Source organism: Ambystoma mexicanum, chromosome 6q, assembly GCF_040938575.1.
Source record: "Ambystoma mexicanum isolate Mex_15411 chromosome 6q, UKY_AmexF1_1, whole genome shotgun sequence".
NCBI lineage: Eukaryota > Metazoa > Chordata > Amphibia > Caudata > Ambystomatidae > Ambystoma > Ambystoma mexicanum.
Window position 1 is genome coordinate 865,302,273 of NC_090937.1, and position 22,608 is coordinate 865,324,880.

The following is a 22,608-nucleotide window of genomic DNA, read 5'->3' on the forward strand; positions in this document are numbered from 1 at the left end:
TTGTGACTTCACCACCTTTGGAGTGCTGATGCATGCATCTGTGTCATGGCTGAACTAGCCAATGGAGACCAGGCTTTGGCACTGCGTGGACTGGATCCACTGCCACCGCCAAAAGCACCTGATGATCCATTGCAGGATTGCTGCCCCAGAAAACCCACACCACCTCTACCACCTCTGTGGTTATGTCCATGAGACAATGGAGGTATTTTTTCTTTTTTTTGTAGATTTTTGTGGTCCACTTATGTGGATATTAATGCACACCCTTCCCCCCTCCAGGATGAACATGTGTTACCCCCAGTCCAGGATAGGTTTTTGAATTTAGTTTTTTCACTTGACCGGGGTGGTCTACATTTTCTTTTATTACCCCTTTGTCCAGGATGGACACATTGTTCTTACTTCTTTGTACCGCTGTCCAGGATGGAGGCATATGTTGTTTTTTTCCCTGTGAACTGTTCTGATTTGTTTCCCTGACCTTTAGAGATGTACGGTTGCCCTCTCAAGGGATTGTTGACTGGAGTACTGGACATGCAGCCATGCACAGTGGTGTGAACTGCCATGGTTGACTTAATTGAAACAGGATCACATGTGCAGGTAAAAATGGGTTGATAGTCTTTTTGAACATATGTGCAGTATGCATGATTTGTTACTATGGCTGGTGACATACGATGTCCCATTTTGTTGCAGTGATCCTGATTCATACAGTGACTGCACTCAATGAGAAGTCCACCCTGCACCCTTTTCACTTCCCTATTCCCCATGCCCTCTGCCAGGCACTGGCCCACCATTCACAGATTTGAAGGCACAATTTCCAGTGGAGATGTTGAGGGAATCAGCTCAAGGCAGCTCTGTCAGCAGATAAGGTTGAGCACTGTCAATCGTGTAATGTCTATATTAGTGGTCAACACAATCTTTGCATGGATTCTGACACATTTGATTTTTGCCGGGTGTAATCATGTTGTCACAGTGAATGTCAGTGCAGAAATGTGTTTGTCCACATGCTTATGGGTGTATGTACCCTTGAACATCCATGTGTGTGCATTGTTTTTCAGCTTGCACTTCCACAATGGACAGTCAGATAATGGTAATGTTCAGCACGTATCACATTTGATCCATTGGCAGTATTTGCCAAATTCAACATCAACATCCTTATTCACGTCCTGCATTTTCTGTTTATCTGGACTCTGCTTTTTGATTGTTCACCTCCTGCCTCACTGACCATTATGATGTCTTCTTTCTGCCACCCTTCTCCTCCACCTGCACCATGTGTCCTACGGGGACCTGCAGGTGTACACCCTGTCCACACGACTCGTTGACCTGTGCCGAGCCCACTCCACACCCTTATCCTCTCAGATGACCTGCCCTGCTACAAGTCCACATCTTACACAGGTCCATTCACAGGTGTACACAACCTCGGCTGCTCCGCTTCATGGCCTTGCTCTGACAAAACAGATATGGCCATTTGTCTCCATTAAGCAGATAGGACAGGTTTTGCAAACTTGGTGCATATAGGTTTTTACTGGTTCGCACATGTGGAGACCTGACAGAGTTATTCTGTGTCTTCCCCCATCAAATCACTTGTTGTTCATTTTTGTTTTCTGTATGTTTTCTCCTCCTGAATGTATTGCATGACTTTTACTTCCATTACTTGTTGCTCTGATGCAGCACTGTGGCTGCACGGTATGTGTGTGTACATTGTGGGCACATTGTCTGCTCCCCCCAGCTTCTGTTCATCTGTTGTCCCTGTAGGTGTTGCCAGTGCACAATATGATCCCCACCCCCATCCTGGGAATGTCTCATCCAGGGTGTGTGGTCTGTTTGCAGGTGAGACAACAGCTGGGGACTGTCATCATGTCCATTTACTGTGGTGTTCAGATGGGGCGGGGGTTTGTGAAGAGTGTAGAGTAGTGGTTGAAGGGAATTATTTGTGTGGATGTTGTGGCTTGGTCTCTTTCTGGTAACATGCCATGGTGGGTTTAGCATGTGGTTTTGGTGATGAGGAGCTGAGGATTGCCCTTTCACAGGTGGCCTTTATTTCGCAGTCTGCCCTTCTCCTTCACCTCCTATTGTCCTTCTTGACCCCAAACATGTGCTATGTTTCCATCAATGTGCCTTCCAGGCTCTCAGACCATGCCTCTTTTTTAATTTTTAAGGCTGTCCAGTTCCTTTAATTTAATGCAATGCATGCCTTGCCAGCTTAATAGTTGTTTCTGGTGGAATGCTGTGGATGCGAGAGAGGTGGGTACCTGTTGCAGGTAGGTTTGAAAAACTCAGGGGGGCACATGTTGTGATGTCTTTGGTGGGAGGGTGTCTGGCACTCTGTGGTTTGATTTTTTATTACCTTGGACTCAGGTGAGCAGGTCCGGCTTCATGGATGCAGGGACACATGGTGATGGGAGGCTGGTGAGTCTGTGCTTACTGTTTTTGCACGGTAATCAGGGGAGCACTGGTTGTGGGATGATTGTTGTGAGGGAGGCTGTCACTGTGGGGTGTTTATTTCGGAGTTATCCTGAGCTGAGCAGGTCCAGCTGCATGGGTGCAGGGACATATGCCGAGTGATTTTTTTTTTGCATATCCCGTTCACTCTGCTTTTCATGGCATGTCTACCCACGCTGGCAGTCCACTCCTGGCACTTTAGCCCCTTCTGGGGTGCAGCCCCAAGACAAATCCACACACAGCACCGCATTGCAGGTCATTTGGGGGATGCCATGTTCACCCCAGACACCAGGCACACACCTTTGGACTGGCATTAGTGTTTGCAATGGGACTTATCACATGCACGGTACACCAGCAGATATTTTCCTACCTGTTCTCGAACGCTCTGTGTATCTCAATGCTCCCTTCAGATCTCGGCTCATTGGTCCCTGTTCAATTCAGTCCCTCTGAACTCTGACTTCCCTTCCTCTTGACTTTCCCCTGCTCCCTTTTGAGTGTCAGTCTCCTTGACATTCATTTCTCATTCCTTTCTCTTGCATGCTTGTCTCTTTTATGTCAGTTGCCTCTGTGCCCTGCCTTCCTCTTTGACTGCTGCTTGTTTGCCCAGCTGCCCTCTGCTGGATCCTGTCCTCACTGCAATTGATGACAAATTTGCATTCCGTCATCTTGGACGTTCCAACATTGGTTCACCTGCCAGTGTTTACTGCACTGTCCTGATGTCATGTTAATCTGGGGATGCCATGTGTGGCATTGGGAGTGCTTCCAAGGGGATCCTAGGTTTCCAACCTCTCAGTGATCTCTATTTGGGAGTCTGCTCAGTGTCTTTCTGACTCCAGCCAGATCGGAGTGTTCACAATGACCCCTCAACAGAATAAAGTGTAAGCGGGACCTGATCCTTCACTGCATGGCACCCTGGGCGGCAGGCGGTGCAGGTGTTGTGGGTGGGGAAGGTGACGCTGTGTGGGGTGTTTTAATTGCATTAGCCTGAGGTGAGTGGGTCTGGCTGTATGGGTGCAGGGACACATGGGATGGCTGGCTGGAGAGTTATTGATTGCATGTGTTCTTTTATTTTTTTTATTTGTGTTACAGCTGAACATTGCGACTTTTCACAAACAATCACATTTTTATACAAAACATATAACGGAACATATCAAAGAAATCTACATATTAAAAGTAATAACATTATTCCCAGTTCATGTGCTAAACCTTAAAATTCCCTAAAGCATATACCTCTCTATATCACTTCATATGCACATAGATCTTAAAGCTCAATAAATGACAGTGACACCACCCACAACAACCACTACCAGTTTATTATTTAGCAACGAGACCCAACTCCTGGAGTACCCTGATCAACTGGATAGTTAAGACAACTCCTTCACCAGAAATCAGACTGTCCCAGAACATCTCAGAGAACCGTCAATCTTCCCTCTCCAACAAGTTCAAAAAGAACTGCCTCCTAATATCCCAAGTCCCTTTACAGTCCAGAAAAAAGTGCTTCAAAGACTGGACTGTGGGTTCATTACATAGATGACAACCTCCTCCAGTCAAACTAGACATTTTACGATGGGACAGGACCGCGCCTATAGGGATAAGATTCAAACGTACCCTCAGAAATCATGTAACACCCTAGAGCTGAGGAAGAGCCTTAGATATCTGGGAATGGTGCTCAGTTTTTTATCAATCGGAAGAAACGACTTTGCCAGGACCAGTGAACGCATGCCATCTATGGTACATATCCAGTCCTTCCACTTTAAAGCTCTTTTTACAGACATAGGTTTAGTTATTAAAGTCTCAACATTAGTATCACATTCTGCCAGATGTCCGCTCACAAGAGATGACAACTTACACAGAAGCGAGGAGGAATTCCGATTTTGTAAACAAGAGATGTTTACATACATGGAATTTGGTCGGGGGACTAAAATCAACCTGTAAAGTGCAATAAGTTGCCATTCCACATACATCTTCATGGAACTAAGGCCCAATTCAAATCTGAGACTAGCCTTATGGAGGGACAGGGGCAAACCCAAAAGTTTTACCACAGGTGACTCTCCATTCTGGACCAATTTATCTCCCATAATAAGGGTTATAAGACTACCCCGTACAACAATGCTGAGAGCACCTTGGCTATGTAAAATTTGACCGGTGGTTTCAAATAGAATTTACAGTATGTTAGAAACACTTTTTTCATCAGGCACGCCAGTGACGGGCTTTCCCAAACAAGGCCAACTCCAATGGCTTTGCAGATGGAAATGGATAGACTTTAAAACCCAAATGAGTTAACGTTTTTTCGTTGGGAATCTCATCCTGCCCCAGCACCCACTTTTGGCAATGGGACTGCTTCACCGGCCCCATAAAGATCATAATCTTAGATTTAGCTGTGTTTATCTAAAGATCATTGATCTTTCCGTAACTCCCCAAGCCCTCTAATAGGCACTGCAGGCCGACTGGAGAATGATCCAATAAAGCTATGTCGTCGGCATAGGCCAGCCAACTGATCGACACTGGTGGGGCCAGTTGAAAATAAGGGGGGCTAGATGACAACCCTGTCTCACCTCTCTCTCCACACCCACTGGGGCTGACAGCAAGGCTGCAGCATTTAATATAACTCTTAGAAAGATGTCATCATGTAGGCTTGCTACAATCACTAAGAGCTCTCTCGGCAATCCCCAGGCATCTAACTTGGCCCACAAGCACTCTCTGCTGACTGTGTCAAAAGCCTTTGAGAGCTCTATCCAGGCTCCATACAGCACCGACCCCTCCGAGCCCAATACCGCTCACATAGCAGGTGTAACACCAAACCACTCAGGGAGGAGGACTGACCTTTCCGGAAGCCCATTTGGGATTTTGATAAGATTCTGCTACCTGAGGACCAACCCTCCAGTTCCACCAGAATCAAGCAGCCAAATCGTTACTCTCTGCATCCTGGAGGGTAGTAGGTTGTTAAATCCCTGGATCTGCCCGGTCACCCTGCTTGAAAATTGGAAACATAATTATCGATGATTTCCAGGATTCAGGAAAACTCCTCGCCCTAAGGATCTCTTTTCGAAAAGTACCATCAACAGCCTTGTCCATGTGTGCGCATTTATCTTCATAAAAGCATTAGTCAGGCCATTAGGTCCAGAGACCCTGGTTGGAGAAGATTTGTCAATACGTTCAAGAATCAAGCCCTCAGAGATCTCCAACAACCAATGGGTATCCCCCAAGTTTGAAATAGTCTCCTCTAGAGATATTTTATAGATAGAGGTGAAGTTAATACTGCAGTCCTTTTCTCCCACCACATTACTCCGGACCAGTGATTCCATGGTTTTAGACCCATTCACTAGGTCTCAGACATTTTGGGTATTTCCCTTCCCCAGTGCCAGTAACATCACTTCCCCATCCATCTGAAAACTCTGGTGCCTCTGCTCCCACGACCAGTTTCTATATTCGTTTTAGAGGGATTTTTTCCTAAATCGGTACTCCGATTCCTCCATAGGTAATGATCTTAAATAACGAAGGGCTTTATGCAAAGTCTTCTTCTTGAAGCCAACTTTTTCATCCAACGCATGGAGATGTTTATGGCCCCTTTGAGCAATAGTTACCCCGGGCCGTTCCACAGACCACAAGAATTCCAAGGAATTCGCAGGGGTACACACACTTATCATCTCCTCATCCTTCATGGCCAAACATTTTCTTGATAAAATCCAATTCAACCCAGTACCCTCTCTCTTAAAGCTTACCTACCCTCATTTACGATCACTAGAGGGCACTGAGCCAGTTGCTCTCTGGGGAGTTCGCACTGTAGCACTTCTGAAATTCTATTGTGGTCGATGTTTCCATTCTTCCACACCTGAAGAGGTTCACACTGGTCAAAAAGCACCAGAGAAAGGAAGACATAGGGCCTCATTACGAGTGCGCAGTAAGGGGTTAACGGTGCCGGTAAGGATGCCGGTGCCGTTAACCCCTTACCACCACATCCCAAGGTCCATTAGCAGGTCCCGCTAAGGATGGCTGGTTTTACCATCTGCCCTTAGCCGGAGCCGCTAAGGGACCAAGGAGCTAATAACGGGCCCGTTAATAACAGGCCCATTATTAGCTCTGTCCCCATTCCCATTGAGCCCTATGGGGGCTCGAATGGGGATGGGTATTTTGAATGGGGACTTACCGGGTCCTCCAAGGTTGGAATGACCCGGTAAATCCCCATTCAAAGAACCCGGACATGAGTTTGGAGGCAGCCATGGCGCTAATAGCACCATGGTTGCCTCCAAACTCATAATAACCCCTATAGTCTAATATTGAGCCTGACTCTCCTCTCCTCCAAGTTGCGGTGGGCGGATTATCCCCCCTAATAAAGCCATTCGCCTATCTCAAATTCCACTCAGAGAGACAGATTAACCATTGTACACCCTTTCCCCCTCTTCTTTTTTGATCAGTGTTCCCCCGCCGGCAGTGTGTAATTAAACACTGTGCATTAAAATTGCATGCAAGTATAAATTCTTGCGTCACCCCTTGAGACTTTATTTTTAGTAACAGATTTGACAAACTGTCCAGGATAATATCCAGATCACCCAAGGCTGGATTCTAATAAATGTTAACTTCTGCTATTTGTTTACACCTCCCACCCCCTCTGTTGTACATTCAGCATGATTGCTTGCAAGCACAACATTGTTGTTGGAATCAACTCTGGTTACACTGCTGCAGAGATCTGCATAGCTATGGTTAAACCACCATAGGGCGGTCCACATTTCTTGAATGTGGCCACCTGATGGAATGTGGTAAAACCATCTACATTGAAAGATTCCATCAGCCAAGTTTCCTGTAAGAGTATCAAATCATTCTGTTCAAAAATGATATTTTTCATGAACTTTGTCCCAAAGGAGTTCAGACCCCGACTAGTCCAACTTTTGAAGTGCCATTCTTTAACAGTTAGAGAGACTCTTGTTCTACTTCAAATATCTGGTTCATCAGTTCTGGCAGCATAGACCAGACCTTAGATTTGCTTTCATTTAGAGCGAGCCTCCTGAAGACTGGCCAGCCGCTGATTCTGCAGATCTGAGCAGTTTGTAAAGATTGGGTTCTGCTAAAGATGACGCTGACATCTTCTGATGTACTAGTTACTTCTTTAATTAAAGTCATTGAACATTATCTTAAGTACATCAAGTCAGGTACACTTAAGCTTAGGGCAACATGCACCGGCATCCTCTCTCATACTTTTCTCTAGCATGCAATAAGGACCATATTCGATGAACCTTTATAACTATCCATGGTCTCCACAGTCTCCTTTCCAGGCCATGGATAATTAAAAGACCCAGATGGCACGTGCACACTTTTGCACAGGACAGCCCTTCTACTCTTTTACATTTTATATTTGTAACACTCCCTCAATGCCTGCATTCAAAGAGTCACACATCCATCCACCAATCACTTTCAAAAACTGTACATATAACACTATGACCATACTAAGCTTCCACACACCAAGTGACACTTAACAATTGTCTACAAATCTTTTGCATCTTCATTTCACTTACTTATACAAAACAATTGTACACAATGCTCCTATAAATGCACATATGCATTGTGCAGTGAGAGAAGTGCATAAGTAGAAGGGGCAGTATGAATGGGCAAGTGCTCATGAGAACCAAGGAGGGAAATGCCAAGGGATGCCAAGGTGAGACTCCACTGGCTGACTACTGGAGCAGAGGAGTCCCAAGGGTGGTATGATTATGTCAATTTAATAGGTTTTTATAAATCAAAATGTTTCATGGTGTTGCAACACTGTATATAAGTTATTAATAATTCAACTTTTAATATATATTAAATAACACAAAACCTCCTTTAAGAAACATATTTTTTGCAACACATACTTATATCTGTCGTGATCAGCAGCGCATGCTGGGGATGGAAATCATTGTTGAATTCCCTACAGCATAAGCCTCCACCATGACCCCAGCCAAACCAAACCACCCCTAATATTCACTGCACCTACCCTGCATCCTAGCTTAGTGTCCACTATACCCTAATAACGGCATGGGCAGTTTCCAAATCCATGGGGCAAAGGCTTCGGCCATGCCACATTCCCCAATAAGCAAATCAGAGCACACATTTGTGTTTGCTGTGGCCCAGGCCCACTATCCACACACCAAATGTATTTCACAAATGTTTCTACTTACATTCTTAAACTTTAGAAAAATAATGCACAAGACATATTTCCAAAAACATGCTTTCAGGTCCTTGCTAATGCTTGTTGCGCATGTTTGTTGTAATCTATTCCACCACTTTAGGTTGTAAGCACAAGCAGGATCTTTTTTCCCATTCAAACCCACCACTTCGGCCATGCCGCATGCCCAATAAACAAATTACAGTAAGCATTTCTCCATGCTGACAGCCAGGCCCTTTCCCAGACATCAATGTTATATCACTGTGTTGGGTACTTACATCTTACACTTTTCCAAAAAAATAGAACACAGGACATATTTTCAAAACCACTCTTTCAAGTTCTTGCTGACTCTCCTCATGCATATTTATCCAATCCTGTCCTGCACTTCAACCTGTACCCACAAGCAGTTTTTTTTTTTGCATTCAAACCTATCCCAATTACAAAAACCTTTACCACAAAGCCGGTCCCTGGCAGCCATGCTCACTTTAACCCCATTGCTGATCACTCGTGGTCATGGCCAGTAGTGAGATTGTCCGGGTCATGGCCTTAGGCCATTCCCCAAACATTCGGTCCACGGCCCTGGGCCACAGGCTATACCTCAGTCACCAAAGGTATATCACTATTTTGTGTACCTAGATTATGACACGTTTCAAAAAATAAAACCCATACACATTTGCAAAACCGTGATTTCAGGTCCTTGCCAATGCTCCTTACACAAGTTTGCTGCAAATCTGCCCATGTTTTATTTTTTTAAAAGTGTTGAAATGTATGTACACATGATAGTCATATATTTTAGCACCCACGTCACAAAATCAATTCAGACTTTGCACAAACATTCATGGTTGGGTTTATAATCTTTTTGAAAACGTTTGTCCACATTCGTAAAACATCAACAAAGTGATAAGCCATATAAAAATGTTTAGACCCCCCCTCTACTTTTGCCCACTCATTACAAAATCCCATCAAACTTTGCAAAAACATTCATATCTAGGTCTACAATCTTTTCGCAAACTGATGTGCAGATTCGTCAAATGGCACCACATGTATATGTCTTTAAAATATTTTAGAACCCCCCCTCTGATTTTGTTCCCTCTTGACAAAACAGCACAACACTTTGCATAACCTTTAAGAGTTAGGTCGAGAATGAATTTACAAAATCTCAAGCAGTTTCATTGAGTGGTGCCACAGTGATAAGCCATCCAAAGAGGTATTTTCACCAGCCCTGTAATGCACAAGTAAACATAGAAATCCCCAACATCTTTGATGTTTGCGAAAATCATAGGGCTGCCCCGGACTGTTCCCAGACATCCGACAAGAAACACACCTATTTACTGGCCATATGCCATTCCATCCTTATCACTCATCAACTCCCCTGAGAATGTTTCATTTTTTTGACAAGTGCAATGTTGAGTTTTTTTAATATGTTTTTACTGCAATGTTCGTGGACAACGAGTGCTGTCTGCGAATCCAACATGGTGGGTGTTTCCCAAAAATATGATGAACCTCATGCTTTTCACCATCCAATCAGCCGGCGCATCCTATGTCCGCGGACATCACGTCGTCCACTTAACATGGAGGTGAGTACACGGACTGAAGCCAGATTACTTAATTAAAAAAAAAAAAGAAATACTGGACATATTTACACCAAATTTACAGAAGCACGCTTTTGGGACAAAGCCGTCGCTCCTGCCGCAGATTTTGTGAAAATCCGTCCAGCGGTTTGTGCTGCAGGCATGAGCACATTTAGTTTTCCATTGCATCTGTGGGAAAAACCACACATTTTGGGACCCCCACTATAACTTAGCTCCACCCTGCACAAGACCTCACCAAACTTCGCAAGATCAATCTGACGGGGCTATATACTTTTTTTTGCAAAGTTAAGTGAACATTCGTCCATGGGGGGTGAAGTATTAAGCCACCCAAAAAGTGCTCTTCGCATGCGTTGAGCAATTTAACCCTAACTACAGGGCCGCTATTGCAGGAAGTATAATGTATATACATACATTATATAAATATATATATAAATATATATTATTAGGCGGCGATCGCTGCCCTGTAGTTAAGGTGAGTAGGAACCCCTCAGAATTCTATTGATATTAATTTTTGATTGGAGTAACAGTTGTGGTTGAAAATTTGAAAGCGATTACCCCCCCCGACTACAATGTTTCATAAAGATCCATTAAAAAATTAGAAAGTTATTAAGCATCAAAAGTGCACCCTACCTGGGTATATGTATTGTTTGATTGGATATTGTGAATATGCAGCCAATTTCAGAAGAAGAGGTTTGCGATTGTTTAGAGTACTGTGGAAAATTAGAGAATTTTGAGAAAGGTGTTTATATTGATGTTGAGGACATAGATGATATGTTTTCAAAGCATTGGCTTACTAAGTTTTTTTTTTTCTATAATATAATTGTAGATGGAGTGTTTGAAATGAGAGGTTCATGCTGCAATTGTGGAGAAACATGTTTGACAGGGAGTTTGGTTTGCTCTGTTCGGGAAAAGGAAATAAATGAATCATCTACAGAAAAAGCACAGAGAAATGTTCAAAGATTTGTATTGCGTAATAGAGTTGAATATTATTTCTCTGATTGAAAATATATATTTTGGTTATACATTGGTAAAATAACCCAAAGGCTCTTTTAAGAGGCGCCCACAGAACTTTTTGAAGTATATTGGAAAAGGAAAATACTTTTGATGCCTTTTATTTTGTAAGTAGCCGCAGTTACGACAGCAGCCAATAAAACGGGTATCCAGCTGGCAGATTAATCATGGCCGCCGGTATCATTAAGCCAATGGGACGTCGTGTATTTCGGGTGTAGCCTCATCTATGACTATCATTTTAGCTGCAGGTATGGCAATTTCAATTTTTGTGCATTGACCATTTTGTTCCATTGTTTTTACACTACACAATTTCACACGTGTTTCTGATTCCATGCCCTCATGTGTACCTTTATGTTGTTTTTAATTGTTGCACCCAGTTAGTATGTCTTTTTAAATCTGTGAAAATAATATGGGTAGCCGCGCATATTGGCAGTTGACTCAATCCATGGCTATGAATGCTGCAACTGTACACCGTACTTAGTTGCGGGCTTTGGTACCCGCAGATAAACCATAGGTTGCACCCACGGTTACAGCTGTTTGTATTTTGGTGTCGTCATCATATTATATTGTGGGTATTTTAGCACAGATTTGTACATGTCTTTCTGTTGCCATCTGAAGGCTAGTGTGAATTAATTTTGAAACCTTTGTAATATGTGTTTTTCTGCGCATTTGAAACATGTACTGGTAACCACGTCTAAAGGTGGATTTTTCTTCGTGTAACCGGGGTTATAAATGCTGTTATGTCATTTTGCAAATTAGGGAAAAAATGTGTTTCTTATACAGTGTGTAAAGATTGTATACATTATTCTTTGGAAGGATTGTGTTGGGGATTATTGATTGATATAGGTTGTAATAAAAATGTGTTTGGCCTTTTACTTGTTTGCTTTCTATAGTCCCCTTTTTGTGCTATTGATTTATGGAAGATATGAAAGTGGCCTTTTGGAGAACTTGTCAAATTCTGGTTCCAGAAGTTAGAGTTTGCACATGTTCTGTGTTTGGGTATTGCGAAGATCCTTTTATTAATTGAAGCAGCTGAAGGTGAGTGATAATGTGTTTTTATATAGGTTATGCATATTTTGAATTGTTGTATTTCTAAGATAAATGAAGTATGCTTAGGTGCATCATTCAGTCATGTATAAGTATTGTTTGAAAAGTAGGGTGTTCCATATTTTACTTCAGTGTTTTTAGGAGATTGATGAAGCAGTATGAGATGTTAGGCTGTGCTTATCTGTGACAAAAATATACCTCCAAATAAAGATTGTTTCTAATTGACATTGGAAGATGTAATATGCATGTGTGTGAATAGGAAACTCTACTGTAAAGCAAGTTGTATGTCTACATTTGACATATTTTTTTGCTGTGTGTGTGCTTTCTAGTTGGATATTAAGCTGTTTTTGTATGCCCTTATAGTGGTGATTTTGTACTGTCTTTGAATTTCCTCAGGTTATGTATGCTATACAAACATAACATAACATAACTTAACTTAACATAACATAACATAACATGCTCATGTAACCTGTAAGAAATGCGCCCAGATGACTTTGGGCCAGGTGCGCAATACAAATAAACAAAATACAAAATACAAATACAAATTCTTAAAGAGAGGTGTATATGGGGCCTTTTTTCATACTGCAGAATGTCCACTCTCATGTAATTGTTGGTAGTAATTAAAAAATAATAATCAACAACCATATTGGCAGTTTCACAATTTGCTTGGAAATGGTGTGCTTTTGAAGGGCAGGAATCTATTTGTGTTTGATGGTATGTAATACAATATGTTGTTAAGCAATACACTGACATAAGGAGATGTAAAGTGAAGAAGGGTGCACAGTGGGTTGGGGGAAACAGTATTATTGATGAGGTTTGCTAAAATAGCTTTCTGGTGCAGCCCAGGCCACTTGGTTATTGAAACCCTATTGGAGTGGGAATGGGCAGCGAAGAAAGTACATGCATGCTGATATGTTTTGTTGAATAGTAGTAGTAGTGATTAGTTTGTAGATGAAATGTAAGATAGCAGGTTAGGCCGTTAGCCCCATGATACTTGATTAGGTGGAAACAGGCGAGGTGCTTGACTTTACATGTTATTTGATGAGGATGACTAAGAAGGACTGTTTAAATGGGTGGTAGGAGGAGAAAGGTTGTGACAGGGCGTTTTTATGGGACTAGCAGTAGACGGAATGCTGCATGTCTGGTGTTGACCTACAGGTCTTAAGGAAAGGCTTATAAGGTGTAAAAACTGGAGTTGGGTGGAATAACTAAGTGGCAGTGCATTATTTTGCAGCTCTTTTCTGTTATTACCTTTTTTCATGAATTGAAGACACACTAGAGATACATGAGTTGTTGGTTGCTACATGAAAGCTGTGTTAGACATTATTTTGTATCAACTTTATGAATGTTTTTGAAGAAATGATGGGAATTCATATCATGTTGTTTTAAGTCCATAGGTATTTTCTTTAGAAGTTGTTTGGGAATTGTAGTCTAAATGTATGGTTAGAGTATGGAAGGTATTACGGAAGAAATGTATAGTGGGTTGGGGTAACAGTATTATTCATGAGGTTTGCTAGGGTAGCTTATTTATTTATTTATTTGCATTTTTAAAGCTCTCACACAGCCCGGGGGCATTGAGGCGCTGTTACAGATTTTTTGTGTTTGTTGCAGTCTTAGTTGCATATTTATAGCGTGCTTAAATACCAAGAGGTTTCTTAGCGCAGACCCGGGGATCGATCCTGTGTTGCTTCGTGTCGTCTTGGTTCCAAGGCGAGCACGTTGCCACTAAGCTATCCTCCTGGATAGCTTTGTAGGGTTTTGCAGGGCACTTGGCCATTAAATCTCAACCATATGTGGGGATGGACAGAAGAGGGAGGTGTGATGTTGGAAATGCATTGGATGGACAGGGTCTCCGTATCCTTGTCCTTTATTGCCTGATCATGTATGTTCTGTCTTGTTTTCCATGCAGGAGTTCATGTGGGACTCCTGGTGATGCGACTCTTCCTCTTTTTGGTTTGGTGAACCGACCATTGGGATACCCTTATGGCACCCATGGGTGGGAGTACGACCCTGTACTCCTAGTGTATATTTTGGGCAACTGTGTGGGGCCCACAGAGCAGGGTAGGGGCTGGTGGCAGCTCTGTGCTGAATTGACAGGTCCCCTGTGCATCCTCCATTTTGGGATGCCCAGGCCCTGTCATTGGAATCAGTAGATTCCTGATAGGAAACAAGATGGCCCCTGTGGCCTCTTGCTTTCTTTCGCATGTTACCTTACTTTTCCCGAAGTCCCGGGAAGCCCGGACTCTGTCCCTTCCCCCTGACTGGCTGTTGGGTGGAAGTTCCATATACAGTGTTGTGGGGAAGTCCAGGCCAGACTGGCTGGAGCCTTCCCAATGACTGTATGTTGTGGGTACGCCTGTGGGTTGGGACCTGGGTGAATGGCGTGTGTGACGAGTACGTATTCCGTGCTGTGGGTGTCTAGTATCTGGTGGTTGACCCAATGACTGAGACAGCCCTGCCAAAACTGGTATGAATGCAGTGTGTAGTGCTGAAAGGCTGAGTACTTGTCTGATATTCACATTCCGTGTTATGAGTGTCTGGATTGAGAACAATGGCCTGCATGCACTCTAAGCCGATTGGCTCCATGACTGCCTGAATGCCTTTCTGAATGATCGGTTGCCTGAGTGTGACCCAGCAGAATGAATGGGAGATCAACAGTATATCTTGGGGTTTCTCACTGCTAGAAATCGTTATGAAGCTGAAGATGAATCTGATGCTTAACTTTGAAGCCCACTGGAAGAAGAGAACTGCGGCTGCTGTCCTTCGATAATCTGAAAGCTGCTGTGCCTTCAAGGAACTGATCCAAGAGAGGACCTGGCTAGGAGACCTCTTCCCGAGCTATGAGGGACCTTCATGCACCAGCTGATCTTTGCCAAAGCTCCCTTGTAGACAGACCTACAAAAGTCTGCCGACCGGAGAAGGGGACCACCGAGGAGAACGAAGAGAAGCACTGGACAGTCGTCCACCATCGCCGACTGGTGTCGCCGACCGGAGCCGCAGTGCTCCGTTTGCCTAAGAACATTTTTATCCAAGGACTCCCTTGCTCATCCTCATCGACCGCTTTCGTCCTGCTGGAGAAAGTCAATACCCCTACAACCAAGGAGAATCCGCCGGTGGGTTTCCATCCACCAGAAGAACGCAGAGATGCTGACGACTCGATGCCCTTGCTGGGCCAAAGTTCTTCATTGACTCCTTGTGGCAACAAACACTCATCGTAGAGGTGCACCACACGCCTCAGTTTGCAGGACGTTTTTGACTGATCGTCAATGAGCACCACAAGAACCAAAGCTGCTGCCGCAACAACAGTGTTCACCCTTCTTTCTTCATGGGATCTTGACAATCCGTGGCTCCTGCCTTAAAGGGAGCCGTTCAAGAAGGATCAGTTGATGACCCGACGTTGAACTCTGGTTTTCCAGGTACATTGGGGTTGTAGAACTATTTAGAAGGAAATAAGACTCTTGTGAACAATATATGGACTGGGCTTGTACGATATATCTTTAATTTACAGGTTGCCCATGCCCAGGTGGGGGGATCCTCACACAAAACCGTGTCTAGGTAACGGGGCCAGTATTCTGCCTATTGTTCTAACCAACTGCTTTCCTCCTATGTCTATTGTTGGTTCTCTTTATTACTTGATTTGTGTGACATTTAAACTAAGTCCAGTTGATGCACTTTAATGAAATCTGATAGTAATTGTGGTACCACGTAGAACTGTGTATGTATTTTCCATTGTAGCTTAACTGAATACAAAGTGAGTTATTGTGCCTCTCCTCTGCCATATAGAGAGCAGGAGTACAGACACCCCCCTCCGGTGCTTTACACTGGTGGCAGCAGTGGGATGCTTATGGTTTTAAGAATCATTATGTAACCTTGCCACTTACAAAATATCTACACTTTGTTAAATTGAGGTTTAGTTGTGTACAAGATAACTACATTACAAGCAATGGAATCTATTGCAAATGTTAAATTGACTCGGGTGAGCTTAGAGGCTCTCCAGAGTGCTTGTGAAGCCAGGTAGTTAGACTTTGAGGATAAGTCTAGGGCTGAGCTGATCGATGCACTGGTGGACTACCAGACTGACTGCGAAGCTCTTGAAGGGGGGGATGTAACCAATGAGGGCCCTACCTCTGGGGGTGTCGTTAAATCTGATTTTGGGAGCGCCACCATTCCTGCTGCCTCTGTTCCGAACCCCAGCACTGCTCTTCAGGGGGAAGCCCTGAAGATTGAACTTTTAAAATTGGAGCTACAATGGTAACAGTTAGCTTTTCAATACAAAAAGTTGGAAACAGAAGCTGAATTAAAGAAAGAGGACTTGGCACAGCAAGTGATAATCAACGATAGGGACACTGAGCACCAGAAAATTCAGTTGGAGAGAGCTAGAGTGGAGACTTCAGTGAAGAAAAGTGAGAGTGTCAGGTCCCCAGCCACCAAGGCTATGAAAGATTTGTTTGGTGTGAATGCAGAGGGTTCTGATCTCCTCCAAAGGATTAAAGCATTTGAGAAAGCTTGTGGAATCCATGATGTTGATAAGAGAGATTGGGCTAAGTGTTTGTTAAGAAGAGTGCCTCCGACTCGATATGACTGTATTCTGAAACTGAGTGTGGAAGAAAGGGGTCAGTAAGAGTGCATTAAGTCTGCTTTGATTGCCAACTTTGGCAAGACACCTACCCAATACCTTAAAAGGTTCAGGGAATTTAAGAAACGAGAGAATGTGTCTTGGGTTGACCGAGTGAGTGCTGTGCACATAAATATGATGGGGTGGATTGAAGGTTACAAAGTGAAAACGTTTGTTGAATTGTCACAGATTTATTTTTTTTAGCATTTTTTCGGAAGCCTGTTCACCAGAGCTGCATCAGCATGTTGCTGACCAGAACATTTTAGATCCCTTTAAGCTGGCCAGGCTGGCTGACAAGTGTGTCTCCCATTGGGTGTCCCATAAGGACTCTAGTGGGAAGGATAAGGATAAAGAAAAGCGGACCTCTCAGAAGGCTGAGGAGTCCCAAAAGCAGTCACTGTTGAGTAAACCAAAACCTTCCTCTCCTAAAACCCAAAAATCTAGTTGGGGTAAGTCCTATGTGGGTGGGAGTAAGAGTAGTGGTCCACCTGCTAAAGCAGGCTCCCGGTAGTTCCAGTACCGTACCCTGCATTCCTGGCACTTGTTGGAATTGTGGGGCTCTGGATCACAAGAAGGGTGACCACAAGTTTAAAGGTAAGGCCCTTGGACTCCAGGCTGTCAGCCTGACCTACCCTTACCCCATGCCTGAGGTGGAGGCCACTGTTCTCCCATCTTCAACAGGAATCAGATTTGGTGCTCCTGAAGAGATGTCCCTAGTGTTCCGTGGGGCCTGGAGTACGCAGAAGTACTGCTGACAATCCCACAGAACACCCGTAGGTTTTTGAGAAGTGTCCTCTTGACTGGCCAGCCTTCTACTGGCTTGAGAGACACTGGGCGAGCATGATAGTGGTGTACAGGACCATGCCAGAGGACTATATACGTGCTCCTCTGAGAACTACCAGGTTAGCTGGTGGTCCTCTCAAATTATCGCCTGTAACCTTAGTCAACATTATGATTGGAGACAAGACAGCGAACCTTCCTATCCTGGTTCAGGACAACGTGCCTGCTAACATTTTGTTAGGAAATGATTTGGTGGAAATGGGGATGATCTCGGGTGGTCTACCCATGGCTGCTGCGGCGGTCACCCGATCACAGGTCACACTGGATCCGGCTACGAGTTCGGTACCCTCGCCGACAGGGAAACCTAAGGCACAAAGACGGAAGAGCAAGAAGGCCACCTCTGTGAAAGTGGCCCCTTCTCTTCCTGCTGATCCAGAAGCACCCACTGGGATACATGCTCCGGACGGGCTGGATCCAGTGGTAAACCCAAATTCAACTACTGAGGGAGACGAGGCAGAGGACCCTCCTGTGGGAGAGGTGCTTAACCTGGAGGACCACCCCGACCTTTAAGGCTTGTTGGCTGAAGATGGACTCTCCCAGGTGGATTTATCTAAAGTTCAAGAGAGTGCCACTCTCTCAAGGATCTGAGGAAATGGGCCCTGTCCCAGGCACAGGGAGAAGTGCCTAGGATATTCCGGATATATTGGGAGGGTGAGCTCATTGTTAGTGAGCCCAGTAAGCCTGAACTTGGTGCACTCAAGAGGTTGGTGGTACCCCACGTTTACAGGCTCTTCCTACTGCAGTAGGCGCATGATGTACCCTTGGCTGGTAATCTTGGGACCAAGAAGACAAAGCAAAGGCTCTCTGCCCATTTCTGCTGGCCCTGGATGGGAGTAGAAGTGGAGTCCCACTGCAGGACCTGCCCAACTTGTCAGTTCTCTGGCAAGACTAGAGGCAGTGTCATTGCCCCACAGCAGCCATTGCCAGTGGTTGGCACACCGTTTGAGATATTGTTAATCCCCTTTACCCTCACACTTCAGTTGGACATCGGTTCATCCTGGTCTTGGTTGATCATGCCACTAGGTACCCTGAGGCTATACCCCTTCCGACTATTACTGCCTAGGTGGTTGCCTGGGCTCTCCTGGGCTTTTTCACCCATGTTGGATTCCCAAAGGAGGTTGTCTCTGACAGAGGATCCAACTTCATGTCGAGTTACATGAAAACAATGTGGAAAGAGTGTGGGGTAACCTATAAGTTGTCCACCTCTTACCATCCCCAGACCAATGGTCTGGTTGAGAGATTTAATATAACTCTCAAGGGCATGCTAGGTGCTTTGGAAGAGCCCCTAAGGAGGAAATGGGATATCCTCCTGCCATGCCTGCTGTTAGCTGATTTTGATATAAAAAGAAAATGTTTCATTTTCGTATTGATTAAACTTAAGAAATTACTTAAGGTGACTACACCATTCTATACAAATAGAGAAAAAGTTCATGTACTTACATGTTTCAACTTTTGTGACGTGTTTATTGGAGAGTGGAAAAACACTTCTCATACAGAAAGATTTTTTAATGAGGGGAGTTATTCAAGAAAAGAATGTTCCCCTAGCTATTGATGGGAGTGGACGTAGCTATGAAGTCCGAAATGGTGTGATTTCTAAAAAAGAAGAAATCGTACGGTATACTAATACTGGGATGGAAAGTATAGATCAGTCAAAATAAAAGGAAAGAAGGATTGTGAGGTATGGATGTGCAATTGTGTATGCAATATTGATTGTTTTTTGTAATGGGGCATCAATGACATTTGTGATGTCATCTTTGATGTCCTGGGTGTTAGTCTTAGCAGTGCACAGAGGTGGTGCGAGTTATGGTTGCTTAGCATACCATAACTGGTGGATTTCAAGGTTTTTTCTTTTTTACTTATAACCATAATATCCCTTTCACAAAGTTTTTCCACTGAATTTAATAAGTTTTTATTAGTGCAACTTAACCATAACGTCCCTTTAACAAAGTTTTTTTACTGAATGTCATGGGTTTGTAGCAGGATACCCTTAATTTCTCTACATGTTCCTTACATCATACTGCCCCCTCACCCCCATTGTGATACTTGAAGAGTCTGCGGACTGTGCGCATGTCAGCAGACTTCGGACAGCATTCATACTGCCCAAAAGCACAGGGGTTAACTTACATGGTTGTATCCTGCAGCGGACAAAAACATGTACATGAAACTTTAAGAGATATATGTACCACATCCAAAAATGAATATATCTAGAAATTCTATACTTGCGAAACCAGAAGTATGTTGTCATAGGTTGCACAACATAATGGATTGGACCATGCAAAAAGGTTAACTGTACACCTAACAGTAGCGCCTAAGTGGAACCTTTCTTACACACTGAGAAGCAGGTTGCAGTTATTCCAGAAGAAACCCAAAGAGAAATAGTAAGTGCACTATATTTATGTCTCTACCATTACAATTTATTATATATACAAAACTTGTAAAAAATAGCAGTATTGTTTTCTTTCAACAGAAAATGGCAAGCACCTTGGAGTGTTTTTTAAAGCAGAAAAAGTGATGGAATTTGTTCACATGTCACTAAAACATGTTTTTCTTTTTAACAATACATAGGGCCTCATTACGACCCTGGCGCTAAGCGCAAAACGATGGCAGTAAACGATTACCGCCATCGTTTTCCGCTAGGGCCGATTACGACCCCTGACCGTTAACTACGATGCCACTAGGGGCATCGTAGACAACGCTGCCGCTAACTGCGCCAAGGGCGCGTGCACGCGATCTCCCACACCGTAACTAGCGCCATGGCGGTAAGGTACGCGAATGCCGACCCAAGCGGACATGCACCTTACGCCATCACCCAGCCCGTAAAGTACCTTACCGCCATGGCGCTAACAACGCCATCGCGAATCAACCGCAAAGGGACAAGTCAAGTGAATGCAGCTGCCACAGGTGCACAGAAACAGCACAGGTGAAGGCAATACAGACACAGGAAGCACAAAAAGAGCACACCCCACCCCTGCCCACACCCAGTCACACACCACAATGCTACCGATAGGACTAGCAATGTTGGGGCTGGAGGACCTGATAGCAATGCGAGTGCTACAACAGCAACTACAACAACAACAACAACTACAACAACAACAACAACAACTACAACAACAACAACAGGCTGCACAGAGGAGACGCAGGAGGAGAAGGAGGGCAAGGCAGGCCCAGCATGCCCCACCAGCACAGCCAGTGCTACCACGCAGGCAGCCCCCAATCCCACGCGTCAGACCCAACCCATTCAACCTCACCGCTGAGCAGATCCACACCCTGTATCGACCGGACCGGGACACCATCACCACCATCGTGGACATGATACACAACGACATCGCCAGCATGATTGAAACACCCACCGCCACCCCCCCCTACTGAAGGTAGTGTCCGTGCTCCACTTCCTGGCCACAGGCACCTACCAGCACACAGTAGGGCACTTGCATGGCATATCACAACCATCGTTTTCGCGTACACTGACGCAAGTGCTGGATGCACTCCTCAAGCACACAGATGACCACATCTCACTACCACGGACTGCCCAGGAGATTGCCAACACCAAAGTGGGTTTCCATGCACTAGCTGGCATACCTGGTTGCATCGGTGCCATCGACTGCACCCATGTGGAATTGACGGTCCCACGTGCCCAGGAGGTACCGTACCGGAACCGCAAACAATTTCACTCAATCAACGTGCAAATGGTCTGTGACTCCAACAGTATCTTCACACATTGTTGTGCCCGATTCCCCGGATCAACCCATGATTCATTTGTCCTGAGGAACTCTACATTACCACGCTACATGGAGCAACAGGCAGGGCCCAGAACCTGGCTACTCGGTGAGTCCAATGTTATGGGCATTGAAATGTGAAGTGGGTGTGTAATTGACATACCAATGCAGGGGGGGGAAAGATGCATGCTCCAACTGGCGGGAAGGGGGGGGGAATGATGCATGCTCCAACTGGCGGGAAGGGGGGGGGAATGATGCATGCTCCAACTGGCGGGAAGGCGGGGGAATGATGCATGCTCCAACTGGCGGGAAGGGGGGGGGAATGATGCATGCTCCAACTGGCGGGAAGGGCGGGGGGAATGATGCATGCTCCAACTGGCGGGAAGAGGGGGGGAATGATGCATGCTCCAACTGGCGGGAAGGGGGGGGGGAATGATGCATGCTCCAACTGGCTGCGACTAGCATTAGCCACAACACACCCTGAGGCAGCACTCACGTCACCTGACACCTGGATACATGAGGCCTGACCTAAGAAGACCTGACATGTCAATGAAGGTGTCACCCAACCCTGACACAACCACCTACAAGTGCATTGACCATACCGTGACCACATACACTCCAAAGTAATGTACGTCCATGCACGTCACCAACAGCTCCTACAGAAAGGCCTGTTCCCCATGACTGTGCCCAAAGGAGGCACATGATGGACTGGAAGAACAATGCACCAAAACACAGACAGCAAGGCCCACAGACTGTCCCCATGGGCAACAGTCTTGTTCACTGGGGTAATGATGAGCCAGACTGCATTCCCGCTATCATGTGAATGCAACCCTCACGGGACACGTGCCAGGTCACCTACAGAAACAGCGTGAACGGACACAGTGGATCGGCACTCACAAGGCACATGTCACCCCTGCATACCTCGTGCCTTGGAATTCAGAAGCGGCACATGTGAGACATGTGGCACACTCTGTGAAAGTCGATTATAGAGGTATATCCAATAGACGCTCCATAAAGTTGCACCTAGAAATGTGCCCAATAGCCTCTAGATAACTGAATTTAGAAGTGTGCCCAATAGCCTCTCTATGGAAAATAGTATTTAGAAAACCGCCCATTAGCCTCCCGTGGGAAAATGATTTTTGTAGTTTGCCCGGTACCCTCTCTGGGAAAAGTTGCATTAATAAATGTGCACATTGAAAGAGCATATAACCCATC